The sequence below is a fragment of the Vombatus ursinus genome, unplaced genomic scaffold (genome assembly GCF_900497805.2).
Source record: "Vombatus ursinus unplaced genomic scaffold, bare-nosed wombat genome assembly UNPS02014799.1, whole genome shotgun sequence".
Taxonomy (NCBI): Eukaryota; Metazoa; Chordata; class Mammalia; order Diprotodontia; family Vombatidae; genus Vombatus; species Vombatus ursinus.
In genome coordinates this window covers 42,056,012-42,078,941 of record NW_020954577.1, presented here as the reverse complement: position 1 = coordinate 42,078,941, position 22,930 = coordinate 42,056,012, and the positions used below count along the sequence as shown (strand labels likewise).

At 40.9% G+C, this 22,930-nt stretch overlaps 1 protein-coding gene across 5 annotated transcripts in view; it reads right to left on the bottom strand.

Annotated features, from left to right (window-relative positions):
- Nucleotides 1–22,930, bottom strand: part of RBMS3 (RNA binding motif single stranded interacting protein 3) — a 1,414,112-nt gene that overhangs the window by 882,648 nt on the left and 508,534 nt on the right. The gene's annotated exons all lie outside the window — the stretch shown is intronic.

The window sequence follows — 22,930 nt, the reverse complement described above, 5'->3', positions numbered from 1 at the left end:
TCTCTCTCTCTCTCTCTCTCTCTCTCTCTCTCTCTCTCTCTCTCTCTGTTTCTCTCTCTATCCACCACCACCCCTCCCGAAAGCAACAGTTAAAACTAATTGCAGAGAACTTCGGGTCTTGCACTCAAATTAAATATTCATAGAACTACATTTATGTGCTGCATTTAGAAGTTAAGAGACTCTAAAAACCCTTCTGCTTTCCCAGTAGTCAGCTAATCCATTAGAAACGTGATATCCACTCTAACCCACAGTAACAAAGTGCCAGTCGAGACAACCAACTGAACTTGGGAGTGGATTCAAGAGCTTCCGTCAGGGTCTGGTGGATGCTAAGTCATTCCGGCAGCAAATCTCGTGCCCTTCTTGGCAGCTGGGTCTGTCACAAAGGAGTGGAGAAGAAGAGAGGGCTAAGCTGAGTGCAATAAAATGAGGAGTCAAAAGACAGTGATTCACACTTATACATGGAGCCTTTTCTTGTCTGATAATAGCGACTGGTTCACAGACAGTGTCGTTCCTCCCAGCCTGGGCAAAAGGCATAAAACAAGGATCTCAGGGGTGAACCCCCTTTGTATGTGTTTATACCAAAAGATAGATGTGAGTGTGGGAATAGAGAAAAAGTGACTAAAGCAATTTCAGTTTTTTTCAAAGAAGACCAAATAGTTCCCTGCATTTTTAGCTGCTCATCCATGTTTTATCCAAAGTTCTAATACAAGCATTGATTGACCGCCTACTATGTCTAAAGAACTGTGCTGGGTGTACAAAGAGCAAACAAACAAACTAACAAACGAACTAGCTGTCTCCTCCAGGAGTTTATGTTCTATTGAACTAACACAAGATATACAAAAGCCAAGTTTCAGAGGCCGAGCATTTTGCACAGGACTCTCCAAATTGGTGGAATGAATGATGATGCAACCTGTATGACTGTATGAGAAGTAGAACTGATATGAGAGATATGGAGAATAAAGACATTCTTAATGCTTTCTCACGGTCTCAGAGAAAGCCAGTGGCTGGGGTGGTGGGGGTGGGGTGGGGATAGTAAGTTCGGTTTCGGATATGTTTTGCTTGAGATATATGTGGGTCATTCAATTCAAAGGGTCCAAATGGCAGTTGGTGATATGGAAATGGAGCTCAGGAGAAAAATTAGGGCTGGAGATCTGGGAAATAATCTGCCTAGAGATAATATCTAAGCTTCATGGAACCTGATTACTGAGATAGTAAATAGTGAAGAGAGAAGACAGCTCAGAATAGAGTCTTGAAGGACTTCATGGTCCCTTGGAGTGAGCTGAAGATTAAGAAAAAGATACTAAGTAGGAGGTGTCAGGAAAAGAACCAGGACAGAAGAAAAGTCCAGAGAGGACAGAGTATCCAGGAGAAGAGGGTAATCAACAATGTTAAAGGCTGTGCCAAGTCTCCATGTTTTCCAATCTGTCTCCTTGCTTTTTTTTGCCATAGTTGCTCTCTTTTCCCCCCATGTTTTACTCCAGAATACAAATTCTGTATTTAATTACTTATACTGCATCCCACCCAAAGGGAGAAACAGCACAGCATCCACATGGTTCTAGTGGCCGCAGCTTGGCCGGTGCCTTGATTATTGTATACCAGATGAGCCAGAGAGGTTGATGGAAAAAAAATGCTTCATGATCCTTAGCCATCCTCTGAATGCAATAATATTTATTAAGCCTAAATTCATGCCAGCACACAGGAAATACATATGTTGACTCATTTATTTTTTAGCAGAAATGTTGTCCCCAGCTAGAGCTGGAAGCCAAATTTGGAGCATAGCTTACTGAGGAGAAAGGTCACAGAACTAGTGGAGGGACAGCCAGGATTTTCTGGCCTCAGCTCTGTCACGGGCTATGGAATCCTTTCTGGAGACGTTTCTAAAATCAATACCATAACAGCCAGCTCCCACTGGCTGCCTAGCACAGTGGAGCTGAGGCTGAAGGCAGACTGAGAGTGGTTAGACCTGGCATACTGGCTATCTCAGAAAGAAAGGCAGAAAAACAAAAACAGAAACTCAGAAAGCTTTCAACTGCCACCTCTGTGGAAACAATGTAATGGCTAAGTTGAGATAGCCATCTCAGGCCTCTGCATACAGTATCAATATTATTTCTGAATTGCCTCCTAATTGATTTCCCTCCCTCCAGTCACTCTCTTCTCTGACCCATCCTTCACTCAGCTTCCTGAGACACTGGTTTATGTCACTCACAGTCTTAAAAACCTTTCAATAGCTTGTGATTACCTCTAGGAAAAACAACAACATGATTTTCCAGGCCTGGCATTTCAGGCCCTCCCCAGTCTGGTTTTGACCTACCTTTCTAGATTCATTTGATTTTACTTCTCCATGTTGCTAGCATACCACCCTCCTGTGCCCTTACAACATTTATCCAGACAAGGGGTGGGGAACCTGTGGCCTCCAGGCCATATGTGGTCCTCTAGGTCCTCAATTGCGGCCCTTCGACTGAACCCAAACTTCATAGAACAAAGCCCTGATCCTGTTTGGATTCAGTCAAAGCACAGTACTTGAGGATCTAGAGGGTCACATGTGGCCTCAAGGCCGCAGGTGCCCCATCTCTGACCCAGACCATGGTCTAAGTGCACATTTAGTATTATCCACCAACCAGAAAGCATTTATTAATCACGCATGTGTGACATTCCACTTCAAGACCAAAAGTGATGTTACTATCATAGGGGCTGAACACTAAATTCTGAAAATAAAACCCCCTACTCTCAAAAAGACTGCATTCTGTGGAGATAGATAGGATGTATTCTTGTAGGCAAATGTAAAATAAATGCAAGGCAATTTGGGGGAATAGGCAGTAGCAGCTGGGGTGGGGGAGATGGGAATCAAGAAAGGCTTCATGTAGGGGGTTACAATTTCAACTGAAGTTTGAAGGAAACAAAAAATTCTTAGAGGCAAACGTGAAGTGGAAGGGTATTCCAAGCATAGAGGGCAGCCTGTGCAAAGAACAGAGCTGAGACATGATGGAATGCCAAGTTTGAGGAATAGCAACAAAGTCAGTTTTGCTAAAACAGAGAGCATGTAGGGAGATGGTGACATAGAATAAGTCAAGGAAGGCTGGGGGGGGGGCTTCATAGGAGCTAGAGTTGGAAGGGACATAGAAGATAATTGAACTCTAACCCCCGTTTTACAAATGAAAATACTGAGACCCAAAGGGGTTAAACATTTTGTTGCGGGTCAAGTGGCAGAGCCGGGATGTCAATTCGATCCTGTAACAAAGGTCTTTTGGCTGAGCCCCTCTGTAGACTGAAAACATAAAGTGAAAGGCCTTAAATGCCCATTTGAAGCATCTGTATTATATCTTAAAGGCAATAAGGAGAATCACTGAAACTGCTGTGGCAGGGGACTGTCATGGCCAGACTTCGACTTTAGGAAGAACTGTGTGGTGGATGACTGGGAAAGGGGAGAACCTTGAGGCAGGGAGAGCAGTCAGCAGGCTATCCCATGAGCTCCCACTGTCACTGACTGCTGACTTTGATCTCTTCCATCAGGTTCCTCTGGGAAGCCTTCTCCAACTTTTCCAGGGGATTTTTCCTGCTCATGTTGTCTTAGATTATATCATCGAGACCTCACCGATGCTCTTAGTACACTTTACCTTGTATTTCACTTACTTAAGTACATCTAGCCTCTCATTAGACTATAAACTCCTTAAGGTGAGGGAACAGGAGATTTTTTCCGATTTCTGCATACTAAGCATGTAATTATAGTATAATAAATAGTAAATAATAAACAAAACTGAACCCTTCTCTCCAAAACACAAATCTATTTGCCCAAATGGTTAGACTTTGTACCATGCATTAAATAAATTCTATGGGGTGGGGGAGGGGAGAGAGGGAGGGAAGGAGGGGGGGAGAGGGAGAAGGAGAGAGAGAGAGAGACAGAGAGAGAGAGAGAGAGAGAGAGAGAGAGAGAGAGAGAGAGAGAAGTTCCAAAGAAATATTTTGCTTCATTTTTTTGTTGTTGTTACTGGTACAGCTAGGTGGCACAGTGGACAGAGCACCAGGCCTGGAGCCAGGAAGACCTGAGTTCAAATCTAGCCTCAGACACTTATTAGCTGTGTGATCCTGGGGTAAGTCACTTAATCCTGTTTGCCTCAGTTCCTCATCTGTAAAATGAGCAGGAGGAGGAAATGGCAAACCACTCCAGTATCTTTGCCAAGAATACCCTAAATGGGGTCACAAAGAGTCAGACACAATTGAAACAACTGAATAATAACAAACCAATTTCCATTACTATTCAGCTTTATTACACATGCGACAGTTCCCTAGGAGTCACACACTAGGCTTCTCCAGTACCTGGGTAACTGGTAGGACATCCTCATGGCCCAGGTTCTCCATGTACATGCCTACTCAACTTCCAACGATTACATAAGCTTATCGTGGTTACTGCTCACCAGGTTTGGAGCGGCTCTGGGATTAATCCTACTATTTAGCCAATTTATAAAAAAAGGTTATGAAACATCTACCACGAGCTAGGTACCGTGCCATACAGAATTGAGCACACCATGCTTGAGCTTTCCATGACCCTTCTCCTTCACAGAAGATCATTGTTGGTTGATTCCATTTAATTCCACAAGAATGTATTAAGTGCCTACTGTACCATGTACTAACCCTAGGTCCTCAAGTGCAGTTCTTTGACTGAATCCAAACTTCACAGAACAAATCTCCTTAACAAAAGGATTTGTTCTGTAAAACTTGGACTCAATCAAAAAGCCACACCCAAGGACCTAGAAAGCCATTTGTGCCTCTAGGTCACAGGTTCCCCACCCCTGTAACTAGGCTAATCCCCAAGGAAATGAAGAAAACAACAAAACTATCTGTTCTCCTGAAGTTTACATTCTACTTGAGGGAAGAAATGGCAGTTTTATAGTGTATGATAAAATATGACGTAAGATAAGATATCATAGTATAGTATGACTTCATATAGGATAGGATAGGATAGATACGATACATGCTTATTAAATGAATGCAAGAAATAGGCAGAGAAATTTCAGGAGGTTACAGTACTAACAGGATGGTTGGAAGACTGTTGTTTATTGAAGGAAAGAGGAAAGATAGTGAGTTCTGCTTTGGATATGTTGAGTCTGAGGCATCCAACTGAAAATGTACAATAGGCAGTGGGCAGTGTGGGCTGAAGCCCAGGAGACCTTTGAGCTGTTTACCTAGATTTGGGGGTCATAGGCATGGAGATAACAACTCATGGTAACATAGAAAGAGAGGAGAGAAGGAGAAGAGGATTTCAGAAAGAAGTCGGGAGTACACCAACATCTAGAGGGAGAGACACAGAGAAGGATTCAACAAGGCACACAGGGAGGAAGACCAAGAGCTGTCACAAGAACCAGCAAAGGCGAGAATTTCCCAGAGGAATACATGATCAAAAGTATAAAATGTTTTTTAACCCAGTAATTTAATAAAATTGCAGTGGTCTTAGAGAAAGCGATTTTAGAGAAAATTCATCTTAGAATTATAGACAGTGAAAACCTCAGCGGTCATCTGGTCCAATCATCTAGCCCATTCATTGTGCAAACGTGGAACAGCCACAGAGGAGTGAAGTTACTCACCCAAGGTCACACAATGCCAGAGCTGGACTAAAACATTTGCCTCCAGACTCTGGTCTTTTTGTCTTGATGCCTCTCATCTTCAGCACCAGAGTCCAGAAAGCTTGATGCTGATGTTGCACACACACACATACACACACATACACACACACACACACATATACAGAGCAGAGACAGAATCAAAGCTAAGGACAGAATATACTGTCCTTTATAGCAATGCTATAAGCCCCAATGATGGAAGAGTTTTAATCAATGAAACAGAGTTACCAACAGAGCCAGCAACCCCTGCATACATGACTATACTCAGAAGCATTTCCCCAGACAAAGGTGCCTGGGACAGATAGGACAGGAGTGACAAGCCATCAGGAACAGAAGAACAACAAAATTAAAATGCTTCCAAACATTCTCATTCTCATATTCTCATATTTTCATATTCTCTCTCTCTCTCTCTCTCACCATATACCTCCTAAGAGCACTGGGTGCCATGTAATCCATTCTATCAAAGTCAACGAAAATTAATTTGAGTTAAACTTTTTACAACATCCTTTGAGATCCTCAGTGACACCTGGGATTGCAGAGATAGACTGTGTGTTATTGTTTCTGACTCAGAGCTGGCCCAGTTCAAATGGCAGTCAGTTGGATCTTCTCAAATAATTTTTGCAGATATTTTATTTCCCATTCCATTGCTAGTTTCTGGACTGAAACTGTCTACTCTAAGCTTAGAATGTGAGAGATTCTAATCACTTAATATCAGAAAAGATTGATTTTCAGTCTTTATACACAAAAAAGAGTTTTATGAGAAATTCTTTGGGGAGAAAAACATTTAATTATTTAGTAACTTTTGCCTTTATTTACTCAGGTAATTTCCTATTTTTTTTTAAATTGATGAGACAAAATGGTAAAGATAGAGTAACAAGAAAGATTAAACAATTAGGCACTTTAACAATTTCATGGGAACATAGAATTAGTTAGAAGTGACCCCTAAAGGTTGTCTAGACTAACTCCTTCATTTTACTAGTTGAAGAAACTAAGGCCTGGAGAGATAAAGTAACTTGTTCAAAGTCACACACGCAGTAAAAGCTAGAATTTGAACCCAGGTTCTTTGAAGCCAACACTCTTTCCACTTGTCTGTTCTGCCTACTGTATCTAATTTGATCCCTGTAACAACTCTGTTAAGTAAGTGCTACAGGTGTGATTATTCCTGTTTTGGAGATGAAGACAACAAAGCTGAGAGGTCAAAATATCTTTGAAGGGTCATGAAGCTTTAAAAAAAAGCATGAGCTGGGATTTGAACCAAGGTCCAAGAGCAGTGCTCATCTTCATTATGCCCCATACTTTAGATCTCTACTCGATTTGGGCCTCGTAATACCTAGGGGGAAACCCAGGGCACCATCTTCGGTGCCATCTCTTTGGGGGGCATTCAAACCACCGACTGACTTTCACAGAATCTTAGATTTATAGACGTGTAGGACCTCAAAGGTTATCTCATCAAACTGCCTCCTTTTACAGATGAGGAAATTGATGCCTAGAGATATTGTGACTTCCTCAAGGGTACATAGTTTGGGAGTCAATATTTGAAGCCAGACCCTTTGACACCAAATTTAGTGTTCTTTCCACTTCGCTGCAGATCTACACTGTTCAGAGACAAGGTCTAAAAATGCAGACGTTAATGGTCTTCTAGTTATGTCCTTTGTCCAGAAAGGCAGGTTCTCATTCTCCCAATCTGGAGTATGTCACTGAGTCCTTTAGCCTGCAGAACAATTCGGTGTCAGGATTACAGCAGAATGTTCATCATGCTACCATCGTCAACCTGAGCCGTCCCTTCCCACCAGGAGGCAAACAGGACAATGTCTGTTCCCCAGAGCTTTACCGGGATGCTTTGCAGTATGTGGAAAACCTGGGGACAGAGAACTCTGGATAAAAATATAGGTGATACAAGGAAGTCAAAGATAGAAACAAAGATCTCCTAAATGCTAAGATACTCAAAGCAGTATTTTTGTTTGTGGTAGTAATGGGATAAAAATAAAGTATTTCCCCATCATTTTTAGGAATGATTAAACACATAATGGTATATTAATACCACATCAGAGTATTGTGGCATAAAAATGATGTGTATGCTGAATTCAGAGAAAGAAACATGGAAATGTTTGAACAGATGCAGAAAGTAGAAAGCAGTGTATATGTATAAATACATGTATGTATTTAAACATGTATACATACACACTGACTATAACATAAATGAGATACCAGTAAAAGGAATATTCTTTCTGAGCATTTTAAATGGTTCTATGAAAAAAAGAAGAAGATTCCCTATCAGTCAAAGGATGGGCAGAATATTATATTCATCATTAGATGTAGTCAAGGATTTTTGTTTATCTGTTGTTCTTTGCTATAAGAGAGGGTGTAATTTAGGTGTTAGGGACAGAGAGTGTGAAAACAAAAAGCTTCAACAAAACTTCTTTTTAAACTTTATTTTTTAAATAAAGTGGATATGATCTTTTTGAGAAAAAAAGCATGATGTAAAATTCAAGAGAACTTATAGGCAATGTTCAATACCTTAGAGAACTTTGACGAGTATCTCAGCCACTTTGTGACTCAGTTTAGGGATCATAGTACCTGTCCTATCTCTTGCAGAGGTAGATATTTATGAAAAACAGCTGAGAAGAGATGGGCATGGACTTTGTGAAGTTAAAGGAGGATACTTTCCAAAACTGGAGTATTAATAAAAACCTGCCTCTTTGGTTTTCACTCCAGGCAACAGAGACATATCCTATGAGGATCAGCTGAAGCAAATGGTGATGTTTGCCCTGGAAAAGAAGAAATCTGGGGGACTCATCATGGCTAGTTACATTCAAGGAGCTGAATGTCTGTCATGTTAAAGATGTAGCTGATTTCTCCTTGGCCCCAGATGGAAGAGCAAGGACCCATGAGTGAAAGTTGGAAAAGGGAACATTTTGGTTTGATGTCAGAGGATGAAGGGAAAAAAAAAACCTTCCTAAGAAAAAGAAGAGCTGTACTCCAGGGAAATGGGCTGCCTTGGGTAGCAATGGATTCCCTTTTACTGGAGGAACAAATGCTTGTTGAATGAATGAGTGAATGAATGAATGAATAAAAAATGGCATGGCTTGCTTCAGAAGGTAATAGGCACACTTTCAACAGAAGTCTCTAGGCACAGTATGGATGACTCCTTGTCCTTTGAATTTGAGAAGAGACTTATCCAGGTACCAGATTGACCTATGTGATCTCTGGGATCCCTTCCAACTCTGTGATTCTGGGAATCTCTGGCCATTGCCTTATTGCCAGGTAAGTATGAGAGCAGTCCCATCAACTCCTGTCACTGGGCTAAGTGAAATCCATGGACATGTAGTTAATCAAACTCATGCTAATGGTTACAAATGACTCTTTCCTTTTCAAAGATCCTCGTTCTCCCAAAGGCAGCTCTGACACAGCCCCTGGTGCACTAAGAAGCAGAAGCTTCCTTCCCAACCATGGCCTATTTTTCTATTTCATTTCATAATAAAAGAAAACTCTTCTGTCTGTGACCTAGTATTTAGCTAAAACTGTGAAGTTGCAGAAGCAAAATGTCCCACTAATGTAGCATTTGAAGGTCACCTGGTTTATCTAACATCGTTTCAAACCCTGAAAGGGCACAGTTATTGTCCATGGCTGTGTGAAAGGTAGCATAAATACAAGCATATTGGAGACACTGTTAGACCAGGTTCATGAAAATCCATAACAGAGTAAAAAGAAAAAAAAAACACAGAAAAGGTTATTTTTCAACTTTTTAGGGAAATGCTACAATACTTATTTGGCTTTTACATGGAAGGTGTTGTAGAATGAATAATAAGGATTATATGACTGACTAACTACAGACACAATAGGCTGAAATATTCCTAACAAGTGATAATAAATCAATTGTTTAAAGTGTGCCCCTTTTCATAAGGCAATGACTGACAGAGCCAAAAGCAAAGTTGGTAGCTGTAACATAGTTTTACATTTATAGTAACCCTGTAAGGTAATAGTGAGGCAGCTAGGTGGCCCAATGGATAGAGTGGTAGGCCTGGAGTCAGGAAGACCTGAGTTCAAATCTGACCTCACACTGGGCAAGTCATTTAACTCTGTTTGCCTCAGTTTCCTCATCTATAAAATGAGCTTGAGAAGGAAATGGCAAACCACTCTAGTATCTTTGCCAAGAACATGGTCCATGGGTCATGAAGAATTGGACATGACTGAACAATAAGGTAGATAGTCAAAATGTTATTTTACTCATCTTATAGATGAGGATGCTGAGGTCTAAGTGTCTCGGCCAAGGTGACATAGCTTTTTAGTGGTAGAGAAAGGGCTGGGACACAAGCCCTCTAATACTACATTCAATGCCTCCTCCTGCAATAAAAAAATAAGATATTTTATTGGTGAATTTCTTTATATCACTCACTTTCCGTAACAACTCTCGTCTCTGTGCCTTCTATCACATAGTTATAACCAACCAAAACAAAGCAACCTCTTGGCTGTGTTTGACAATACCTTTAGTTTACCACCTGTCCTCAGAGAGGAGACAGTCTTTATTAACAGTCTTCAGAAGTCACATCGATCAGAGCTTTGAAAGCTGCCAATATTGTTTTCCTTCACATTAATCTAGTTATTGTATACTTTGCTCTCCTGTTTCTGCCCACTTTGTTCTGTATTCTTTCATATAAGATATTTCCATTATACTAACATGCTCCACTGGTCTATTATCCAAAGGCTATGAGAGTTTTTGGTCACATTTCCAGCCTTAAGAGTGAACTCTTGTAGGACAATACATCCATTCAGATGAGCAATAGAATATTAAATAAAATAATAAAATAATAAAATAAAACATTAAATAAAGTAACAGAATAAAATAGAATATTAAATAAAATAATAGAATAAAATAGAAAAAAACAAAACCCTAAGCTGGTTGCTCATTTCTACAGCAAAAGAATTCTACTGAGAGCTTACAGAAGTCCCAGAGAAAAATAATAGGAACATTCCAAAATTGAAAATAGGATATATAGAGGAAGATAAAGGGCATTTTAATAAAAAAAAATTGAGGAAAGAAAGATGAGGGGTAATTTCTCAGTGTACTTAAATTATGAAAGGTATGACCCATCATTTTCTATCCCCTTCCAGGCAAAGACAATGGCCTTGAACTATATACTAGAGAAGATTTAGATTAGACTTTAGATAGAATTTTCTAAAAGGAAGAACCATCAGTCAAGGGGATGGGCCATTACCAAGGTAATATGTTGAGTCTCTGCTTTCTGTCTTTAAAAATAAAATTGATAATTCATTGATCTGTTCCTTTTAGGAACAAGTTCTACCAGGAAGAAGCTGCATTACATGACCTCAAAATTTTATTTTCATCTCTATTATTACAAGAATACATGAATGGGAGAAGAAACTGATTTTGTCACAGTGTAGAAATTCCTGTTATGGGATCTCTCTTGACTAAGAAATCTGGCTTTGACTTTGGATTAAGTCCTAAGGAGTTGCTTGAAGTCCCCAGAAGTTGTCACTTGCCCATAATCACAGAGCTAGTAAGTAGAGGTTAAAAGAGTTTATTTGTATAGTGCTTTAATAAAAGCACTAATATAAGCACTTTAATGAAGTGTTTACAATGTGCTATCCAGTTGCTGTTTCATCTGATCCTCACAACATCTCTAGGAGATAAGGGTTATTCTTATCTCCATTCCCCCCAGGAGGGAAACTAAGGCTGAAAAATTTAAGTGACTTGCCCAGAATCTCATGGCTTTTGTGGGTTGGAAGGAGGGTTTGGACCCTGGTTTTCCTGACTCTAAGCTCAGAACTTAACCCACTAAACTGACACTATATACTGCCATTATACATTACATCTCATATTCTAATAAAGTACCTTTAAAAATAAACAAAGCAATAATCTGCATAAATAATGAGAACTAGGAAATAGCGGAAGATCTGAGCCTATCTTAAGAATCTCTTCATTAGACACCTTCCTTAAGACAGTAAACCTCTCTTTGACAGATCTCCACTACACAATCTTTCAACAACTCCTATCAAAATGACTCTTGCCAAAGATCCAGTTCCAAAAAGTACTGATATCCTTGGCCTGGCTTACACCAATGCATGGGTATTTGTCTGTAGGGACTAAATTAATTAGAGGAGATTTGTTGGACATTTTTGAAAATAATTTTTCACATTTCTGAAAGCCATGCAAGTTGGAGCAAAAATGGTGTACCTGGGAGAATTAACAGAACCCAACTCCAAATGTATCCCAAACAAAATAATAGATTTTCTGCCTTCTTGACCAATGGAGATTTTACTTTGACATATTTTTTTTTTCTAATTACGGAAATGGCTTAATCTATGGATTCATGTTTTGGGAAGTAAAACCTACGGAGCAACGTGACAAGATGGATTATTTAGCTGGAAAAAGAGAAGGTAAAGGAGAAATTTAAATAAGCTTCATTGTAAGAAGAATTATTAGAAGAAAAGGACCAGTTATTTTCCATTTCCAATGAGAGGGCAATGTGGTATAATAAAAATACACTGAATTTGGAGTCTGAGGACCTAGGTTTCAATCCTGAACTATAGCACTGTGTCACTTGACATCCCTGGGGCTCAGTTAACTCATCTGTAAAATAAGAGGGGTTGGACTAGATAATTTCTGAGGTCCCTTCCATTTCTAACATTTCGACTCTATGAGAAAGAACAAGAGAAAATGCTTCTAAATTGTGCCACAAATTATTTATTTGAGCCGTAAAGGCATTTTCAGGCAGGGCTGTTAAACAGTAGAATGAGATACAAAGAGAACCGGTGGAATCCTTATAAACAGGGCAGTCTCATCTCAGATGGTTGCATGTGGTTTTACTGATAGACAGCGAAGAAATTTGACAATTAGTTAATGTCCGTCACCTCTGGATAGGCAGGGGAGCCATCCATCCCTTATTATTTGAGGGCTACCAAAAGAATCCATCTACCTAAAGACATCTCCTCCACTGGTCTATGAAGATGGCTAAAATGTCTATTGTGAGAATTCACTCATTCATTCCATAAACATTTATGAAGTGCCTGCTATTTGCCAGGCAGTGTACTAAGCACTGAGGATACAAAAAGAGGCCAAAGACATGCATTTGTATGCAACGCAATCAAAATTATACAGTACTTTATCCAAAACGACCTTATGAAATAGTATATAAACAATTCATTACCCCATTTTGCGGATGAGAAAACTGATGCTCGTAAGAAAAGTGACTTTTAGGAAGCAGCTAGGTGGTGCAGTGGATAGAGCACCAGCCTTGAAGTCAGGAGGACCTGAGTTCAAATCCGGCCTCAGACCAAACACTTGACACTTACTAGCTGCGTGATCCTGGGCAAGTCACTTAACCTCAATTGCCTAAAAAAAACCCAACCAAACAAAAAAAAAAGTGACTTTTATATCCCTACACCATCCCAAACTTGAAAGTATTAGTTTAAATCATTCTTGATTGCAAGGTCTGTTTTTTTTCAATATCTATATTATGGAGGAATGGCTTTTAGCTATTATTATTCATTTCCATATCTCTGTCACTTAGTAGATACAGTATAGCCTAGAATAAAGAATCACACAAAGGATATATATTCCATGTTGGAAAGAAGGGCGGGAAGGTGAGAGTGGAGGGTATAGAGAAGTCAGTGCTAATAAAGGTCTTTAAAAAAGTAAGGGAAGAGATTGGTGCAATAGTCCACTTCTATTACTTTACACTCTAGGAAACTTAGGCAAGAGGGATGAAGTTATTTACCCAAGGTCAAAAAGGTAATAACAACAACCATAACCACAACTACAATAATAGCAATAATAATAACTAGTATTAATTCAGGTCAGCTAGGTGTTACAGTGGATAGAGTGCTGAGCCTGAAGTTATCTCCATTCTACAAAAGAGGAAACTGAGGCTGAGGGAAGTTAAATCACTTGGCCAAGGTCACACAGCTAATGAGTATTTGAGGCATGATTTGAATGTCTTGACTTCAAATTCAGTGTTCTATACATGGTACCACAGAAATACCAATTAGCTATTCATAAATAGTAGACCTGGGATTTGGACCCAATCGTCTGACTCCAGAGTAAGAGATATAGCCAACAAGGGCAAACTGGGGGAGGAATGCAAAGGGGGAAGCCCCGGGAAATCAATAGGTGGACCTAAGGAGGCAGATATTGCAATCGACAGCCTTTGCCTAGTTCATAATTGTCCTTAGAGCTGGCTCAATTTCTAGCATTATGAGAACGCCGGTTGAAGGTTGAGCCTAACCTTGCAGCCACCCAAATTACTCCCTCCTCAGAAGAATTTTGCACAAACAATAGAGATAGATTGCAATAGCCAATAAAAACAGGGCACAGAAAATTAGCAGCTAGCTCCCTGGAAGTCTTCAATCAGGTCTGTCACACAAATAGTGGCTGTTCTCTTCCATCTAAGCACACCAAGGGTAAAGTGCCCAGGATGTCTGCTTGTCCCAGCACAATATCCTGTGCACCATCCCTAAGCACGGATGCACTATACTCTGCATGATGGGTCCCAACTTCAGGACACACATCTAATCAGTCACTCACTAAAAGAGTCAGATTTAGTCACGGTCCTGCTATTCAAAATGCCATCAGAAGGTCAAGTTGCCCCAGTCCTGAGAAACAAACATCCCACAAGAAATAAGATCCATTTGGTGGAGGCCTGAAAGTTAGGCAGGCTTCACCAGGCAGGGCTTGCTTTAATTTCTTTCCACGAGAATACTTGGGGGCAAGTGGAGGGGTAGGGAAAAAGATGTTTCAGATGGCAACTGCCATTTCTGAGCCCTCTGCAGGTGAAGGGGATGAAAGACAAGGCAACACCCCCAATAATTAGGAAAACACATTTTAGAGACTGTGATCAGGGAAACTGGAATGGGTACATGACTTTTTGGATCACGTGGTATACTCAGACATGAGCGTTGGCCACCAGATTAGTCCACGTGCCATTTTCATCCAGGACTTTCCCACAACTAGCATTAAATATCCCAGTGTCAACTCTATCCTTGTCTGCGGGTGGACTTTGAGAAAAGTTATACCAAGGAAGTCTCTGAAAACCTAATCCCTTTATCCCAGAGACTATGCGAATATGTTAAACCCAGGTATAGCTTGATGTGTTTCTTAAAAGGTTGTGTGTAAATTAAATTTTTGAAAATCAAATCACATTTCAAAGGAACTAGAGGAATTTTCTATTTAAAGGAAATTGGAAGGGGTGGTCTTATTTTGTTATTGTTTTATTTTGAGTTTAAAAATCTGCCTCCTGGTTTATGTGGCTTAGTCAGTTGGGGGGGAGGGTTATATCAGGTTTTCTTAAACTGAGGTACAGCTGTATTTGGGGGCTGATCTTCAACCCAGGCGGTAGCCAGAACAGCCGATGTTTTCATGCCCTTCAAAATGTGATTCATTGAAAGCAAAATTATGCAGCAATTATTTGAGAAAAAAACAAATAAGAATGGATTTGTACTGGAGGCATCTTACAATTCCATTGTTTGGTTGGATTTGAAATATGACCAAATCACTTTCCTAGGGCTATTTTCCTCCTCTTCCTCTTTCTTTTCTGCCTCTTCCTCTTCCTCATCCTCCTCTTTCTCCTCCTCCTGCTTCTCCTCATCCTCCTCTCCCCTTCTCCATTCTGTAATGCTGAGTATCGATGATTCTATTTTTCTTTACTATCAACAGTGAAAGCCTCAGAAATGGCAACTACAGTATTCTTCAAATAAAAAATGTACAGTCCATCACAATTATACCAGACACGCATGTGATCACACCTACGTGCATGCATGCACATACAAATGCTCCCAGATAATCGCATAAAATGGGACTGATTAAGGAATGGATTAAACTGAATCCTGATTGCTCTTGATATCCTTTGAAATTCCAATGCAAAGTGGATAGCATCATGAGGTCATAGATCTAGAGAGCTGAAAGAGACATCTAAGCTATCCAGTCCAAATATCTCATTTTACAGATGAAGAAAATGAGGCCAAGTTCAGGGACTTGTCCAAGGTGACAGAGGTAGTAAGTATTAGAATTAGGATTTGAACCCAGGTCCTCTGAATCTAGACCTAAGTATTCTTTCCACCCTCCTAACCTCAGTATGGACAAATAATCCATGGGGACAGAGTATCAAATTGACAGGCACATTCACATTTACACACACACACAAACACATACACACACACGCACATATAGTTTTGGCTATAATGCTACACACCAAATCTTGTAAAATTTATTAAAACTATCAGCCTTCTCAAAGCTCTCCTTAATTATAGAAAACTGCTAACAGTTACGTGTAGCCCCCATTTCCTTCAACTCGAACTGTACAGCAAGCACACTTCAAAAGCTTTGTGTACATACAGAAATCTAATAACTCTGCCGACTAGAACATCTCGCATAAAGTGAAAACAGACGGGCAGATAGTAACACATGTCCCTGTTGTGAAATGGAGTTGAGTTCAGTGTTCCATCTGTTCCCAGACTTGAGAAGGCTTGGGTTTTCTCAAAATTACCAGAGAAGACTTGTGTGTTGTACCAACAGAATGCAGAAATTGGATAAGGGCTGGGCCAAGTAAGCATTGAAAGTGAGCTCCCTCCCTGGCAGAAAATTAAAAAGAAGAAGCAGATGCCAAGTATTCTGGAAGCGCCTGCAATTATGGGATCCTGAATTGTTCCCTGGGGACCTCAGAAGTGTTCTGGGTCAAGTTTTTGGCTAAAGACACAATGGGAGTGTCAAAGAAGATGGGATTTAAACACATTTAAACGCAACTGATCTAACTGTAGATCACATGCTCTTTCCACTATACAGTACTCTAATAAAGTATTATTGTTCCTTCATTTAGGCAGAGCACTGGATTTGGAGTCAAAAGACATGGGTTCCAATCCCAAGTCATTCAAATGTTTAGTCTCAGTTTCCTAGTGTATTAAATGAGAGGGTTAAACTAGATCACCTTTAGGGCTCTATCGAGATCAAAATTTATAATCCTATGATCTCTCTGTGTCTGTTTCCTCATTTGTAAAAAAAAAAAAAAAACAACTTGAACAAGATGATCTTTGAAGTTCCATCCAGACTTAGGATCAATATCCAATGAAGTGACAATGACACCATTTGCTTTTTCAGGCTTATGTAATCATCTACTTTTTAATAGATCAAGGAGTGAATAAAGAGTCATCAATGCTAAGATCGATTTTCTCAAGAATACTTTCAGTCCTTGATCTTTGGGAATGTAAAGGAACAGGTCATTCTGTCTTTTTGTTCATCAATATTTGTTAGAATAATTTATCTTGGACATGCCGGGAAAATATCAGAACTCCAACATCAGGCAAGTTTCCTTGTTGGATATGAAATATATAAGCATGGAACAGACATGCAGAAGGAATGCAGACAGTTGCAATCTGGCCCTGTGCCAGGACTGACATGCCTGGTATCTAGTGAAAGCCATCAGCAGTCTTTCAGATGTGTCCTAATATCTACTCCTACTGTCTGATGCTTGAAACAGAAGTGGTAGCTCTCCCAGATGTGATCTTAGGAATACTATTGGAAAACATCTCGGGAACTTTTCTTTTCAGTTGACCAGTGACAACCTATATTAGCTGATGGATTCAATCTTGCAGAAGAGAGGATGAGGTCAGACTAGTTAGACTGGAAGAATTAGACTAAGGAAGTCTCAGTGCTACTTGGATTTATCTCAGCCCCCAGGCAATAGCATACTTTAATCAATTAATCAGCAAGCCCTTATTAAAGGCCCAGTATAAAAAGGGGTTATTGATTGACTGACTGACTGAATACTAGTCAGACTAGCTCAGTCTGGCTGGGCTAAGCACTGGGCATGCAAAACCCAAAGCAAAACAGTAGCTGCCCTCAAATTTAACCAGAATGTGCATGGGATAGGTACACCTCTTCTTAGGTCGGGCTTTTCTTCTGAAGAGCTCAATATGCTAGAAAAGCAGGAACTGAAGTCGGAATGCCTAGAATTATGCCATGTTCTGGGTGGATAGAAGGGACCCAAAGGGATGGAGGTAACAAAGACCTTTTCTACCTTCTGCCTGGCATCCAAGTTTACTGAACGTGTTCTCCCTAATCCCTTTCACTGTTCTCTTTTCCATGGCTCTTTTTTTCCCTGTTGGTTCTGTTTTTATCCTTGCCTACTGTCCATGTGTGTGTGTGAGTGTGCATGTGTGTGTGTGTGTGTGTGTGTGTGTAAATAATCATGGGCCCTTTGGGCAGAATGGTGAAGCTTGTGCACCCCCTCTCAGAAGAGTGTTTTTAAATGCATTCAGTAAAGATTACAAAAGAAAACTAATTCTATTGAAATATAGTTTAAAAATATAGGTTTTTAAAGTTCCCAAAAGCCCAAGTTAAGAACCCCTGTGGGAGGTAACACTGTGAGCTCTGCTGAGGGACAGACTGTTTGGGTTCTATGCAGTTTATCTACAGTTCAGCCTCTCAGTAGGTAGGATTCTCTTCCTCCACATTGTTTTTTGTTGAGGTTTATTCTTTGCATTCTGCCCCTTACATTCTCCTCTGAGGCTTCTTCCTGATGCAAAAATGACCCTGGATCAGTGGAGATTATGCCAATGGAGCAGGCTTTGTCAGATCCCACCAAATAGGAAAGCCTTTCAATAACCTCCCAAGAGCTGGACAACATGCCTGTTACCTTAGGTCCCAACTACAGGGCCCCATCACTATACCAGGCATAGGGGGAGGGGTATGAATCATTTTGGTCTCAGCAATTTTCGAAGACTTCCCATCTACTTAATTATGTTTGCTCATGATCCCATCAGAAAAGGAATCACCTATATGAAGGGAATGACAAGGCTTTGAAATATTAAAAGATTACTCCTTCTCTATTCACCATTACAGACACAGAGCTGAGTACCAGAAGCAAATCCGAAGAGGTAGGTATGTAGCTTCACTCAAGGCATTGCTCAGGTGCCATCAGCTATACCAGACCTTTCGTGGTCCCTCCAGTGGTTAGTACCTCCCTCAATTTAAATATTTTCTATTTGCTCTTTATATACTGTGTTTTGATTTACATATATATACATTGTTTCTCCTAGCAGGAAGTAAGTACCTTGAGCAGAGACTGTTTTAATTCGTCTTTGATCCCCCGTGCCTAGCAACCATGCTTCACAAAGGAAGCAACAAATCGATCAGTAATCAGTTAGTAAATGTATGCTCTGTGCAGGGATGATACTAGGCTGGGGATAACAAGACAGAAATGCAGCCATCTCCTTCCTCAAGAAAGTTCCCTTGGACAATGATGCGGTGGGAAATCAGAACCGTATATCAACACACATGAGGATAGGAGAAAAAATAAAATGCATGCAAAAGAAATCTAAAATGACTTTGTGAGAGAGATCGCTCACTAGCAGCTGGGGAGGGAGGAGAAGCAGGAAAAAGCACTTGGAGGAGGAAGCACTGAAGCCAAGTTTGGAGGGAGCTAAGATTCCAAGGCAAGGGTGAAGAGACAGAGCCTTCCAGGGATGGCAGGCAGCCTAAGCCTAAGGCAAGGAGGCAGCAAATGGAATGGCATGTGCCGGAAACAAAGCGTGGGCCAGTGTGGCTGGAACATGGTGTCAAGGAAGGAGAGGAACGTGGAGCAGCCTGGAATCTTCTTAGTACAGAGGCAAGGAACGTAGAGCTAATCAGGGCCCTTGGCAGGTGAGGATGTGTGCAGTGAGATGGAGATAAATTCATATAAACGTGCACACATGTGAACCTTATTTGAGCTATACATGTGTATGTAGAGTTCTATGAAAGTATGTTTGTAAATATAAATGCTTACGTATGCATACATAGTTGTGTATACAGCTATATGTGTATATATGCTCATATATATACAATATGTATATATTGTATGTATATGTATATATACATATGCGTGTGTTTTCATACATGTACATGTGTGCTCATATGTGTTGTTATATGTAAATATATATTTATTTGATATACACACATTCATATGACTGAAATTAAAGTTGGTTTTCCTGCCCTTGAGAGGCAGCCTGGTTTCATGGAAAAAGCAACGGATTTAAAGTCAGAGGATCCAGGTTGAAATGCTAGCTCTGCCTGCGTAACTTTGGACAGCTCACTTCCCTCTTTGGGTCTCAGTTTCTTCAACAGTAAAATGAGGACTTGGATTAGAAGCCCCACAAGGTCCCTTTCAGCTCTGGGTCTATTCCCCTAGAATCTCTCCAAGGATGGAGCCCAACCGTGCTGGCCAATCCTTATAAAACAACCCCCACCTTCATATTCCCAGTGCCCAGCAGAGTGCTTTACATTTACAGGTACTTAATAAATGCTTTTAGGATGAATTAAGAGGTTGTCTCACACATAGGCAAATACATTGTAAGATTCTTTTGCAGTAATGGAGAGGCCCAGCAAAAAGTATCCTAAGCCTTTGCCAGACACTCAAAGGCCCCCAGGCCAGTGTTATGGTTATTGCAAATCAGTCTCGCTCTCCACACCTTATCCTTTGACTTTGACTCCAAGCTAGTGCAAGCAGCAAATAGGCATGCAAGAATTGGGGGAAAGGAGGTCTATGGAGGGAGAAAAATTGCCTCCAATGTAGTATTTTTCAAGTGTCTCATGAGCCAAAGGTTCAGGTTTGCAGTTCCAGCAAACTATGTCTCCCCACAGCCCTAATGACACATCTGGAAACCCCTGCTGTTGGCATGAAAGAATTATGGATGGGGCCTCTGGAAAAATCTCATGCCAGAGAGCACTGTGGATTCTCAGCCATTCATGCTGAGCTTGGAATGCAACTATGGAGCAAAAGTTTCCAAAGCCTTTCCCCTTGAGAAGCTGCACAGATTCACAAGGAAGTTGCTACCCAGGGTGTGAATAGGAGTGTCAAGAGAAGTAAAGAAAGGGCAATGGGGAAGGGAAGGAATAAGAGAAGGGAAAAGAGAACGGAGAAGGAAGGGAGAAAGGAAGGGAAGAGGGAAGGGAAGGTGGAAGACAAGGGAGCAAGAGATGCGAGTGAGAGATTTAAACAAAAATGAACATAGCAAGAATGAAACATTTACCACGCGATTGGATTGCATGCAGGGGAACCCTCAATTTCTTCCACTAAGGAAGTGGACAATGGTGTTTTTCAGGAGATGCTGAGAAGGGAGGTATGGCCCAAAGGAAGGCAGTGAAGGACATGCACTATCCCTTAAGGGTAGGGACTCTGCGGTCTCTGTGAAGTGATTTAACATCCCCCTAGCACCTCATGTGAGGGCATGAACACAGAGGGAACACAATTAAACTTTATGAGGTTTAAAAGGCTCCTTTTATCCAAAGAGCTCAAGGCACTGTACAAATAACTCAACCGCCTACAGTAGAATACCTGCTCAGTGTCTCTGCATAAAACAACAGCAGCAGCACAACAAAAGAACGGGACTTAACAGAAAGGGACAAGGAGACACTTGTGTCCTCCCCCTGACCAGTTCCAGTTTTCTCCTGCCTTGCCAGCTCTGCCCAACACAGAATTATAGATTCTCAGAGTTGGAAGGGATCCCCAAATCACAGACTGAGGGCTAATAGGAACCCTAGGAGCCATTTAACTCAACCATTTTACTTTTGAAATTAAGGAAACTGAGGTCCAGAGAGATGAGGTGATGCCCACAGCTCATCACGTAGCCAAATGGTCGAGCCAGAATTGGAGCCCAGTTGTCTGACTGCATCTACTTTTCTTTCTAGCATAACATACAATTCTGGGTGGGAGCAGGGCATGCAAAGAGCACTGAGCTTGGAGCTAAAGGACACAAGCACATCCCTTTTCCTCTTATTTCCTCGTGACATTCCATTTCCCATCTCTGAGACCACACAGGCTCTCCTTCATGCCTGGGACACCCTACCTCCCAGCCTCCCTCCCTGCTCTTTTGAAACACAATTCAAATGATAATTGGAGAAGCCTTCTCCACCAGCTGAACTCCTTTAGACTTGTGCATAATGCCCGCAGGAACCTCTTTCTCCTCTGGTGAGATCAGAACAGCCTTGGTACTCACAACCTCTTCAGCACCCGCTGCCTCTGGAAGCTCTCTGATTGGAGGAAGGAGCAGAGAGTCCCTCCCCAAACCTCTACTTAAGGAAGGTACCCAAGCCAACCATCTCTTCTTTTCCAACCCAATTATATTCCTTTGGGTTTCTCCATCACGCCACCTGAGCCAGGTTCCTCCCCCACTTCCCCTTTTCAGCTTCCTTTCGTGTGTTAGATTAGATTTAAGTACGTTGAGGGCAGGGAATGTCTTTCTTTTTTGTATTTGTATACCCAGTGCTTAGAATAGTGACTGGCACATAATAGGCACTTACTAAACATTTATTTACAAATAAATATTTATTTGCAGATTTATTGACTGACTGGCCTTCAAGGTAAGGCTTTTCCTGTACCCCTTGAGCTAGTGCTTTACCCCAAATTACTTTGTGTCTATTTTATACAGCCTCGTATGTGTACAAGGTGTCTCCTCTCAGAGACTGTAAGCTCCTTGAGGGCAGGGGCCTTTTCATTTTTATTTGGGTATCTCCAGCAAGTAGCACAATGCTCAGCATATACTTGGTTCTTGGGAAATGCTTATTGATTGAGTTCATATCGCAGCACTGCTACTTATTACCTCTGAGACCTGGGCCAAATCACTTGACCTCTCTGTTTCTACAACTATATGCCATACTTTCCATGGTACTTGCTGGGTGCAACCTATAATTGCATCAAGTGCCTAAAGGAACTCGGAGGATCATGGGTTTCTGCTCAGTTACCCATTCCCCCTGTCCTGTCTCTCTAATAAACATAAAATGGGACCTCCAAGATAGGGATCCTTGACCTCACAGAGTGTCTCTAAAGATCATGTGAGGTACTTCACAAACCTTAAAGTACCATAGAAATATGCCAGTTTGTTATCACTGCAATTATTAGTAATATTGTTAGACTTTCAATCACTACATTCAGAGTATTACAACCAGAAAGCAAAACTCCAATTCTCTCTGCTCTGTTTCCAGGTAACTCTATCCATTACAGATTTTGATCAGGTTCCTCCCCTACTTAGGTCAGACACTATGAGCAGAGGGAGATGTCTCAGCTTTCTCCTCCAAATTGGGGTCAAGGGAAGGAGGAAAGTGCTTTTATGGAAGGCTGGGTTCATTTACTAATCATAGAAGCAGGTAGGCTATACCAGTGATTACTGAGGTAGTCATCATACCTTCAGAGGAAAGGTCCAGGTTACCATACTTTGGAAGTAAGAAATTAGATAGCCTTTGCCCTCCCCTACTGACTGCAAAATCTGTCTGTTTGTGAAAGTATGAACCAAGGAGATGAAAATGATTGGCCATTAGTGTATGTTGA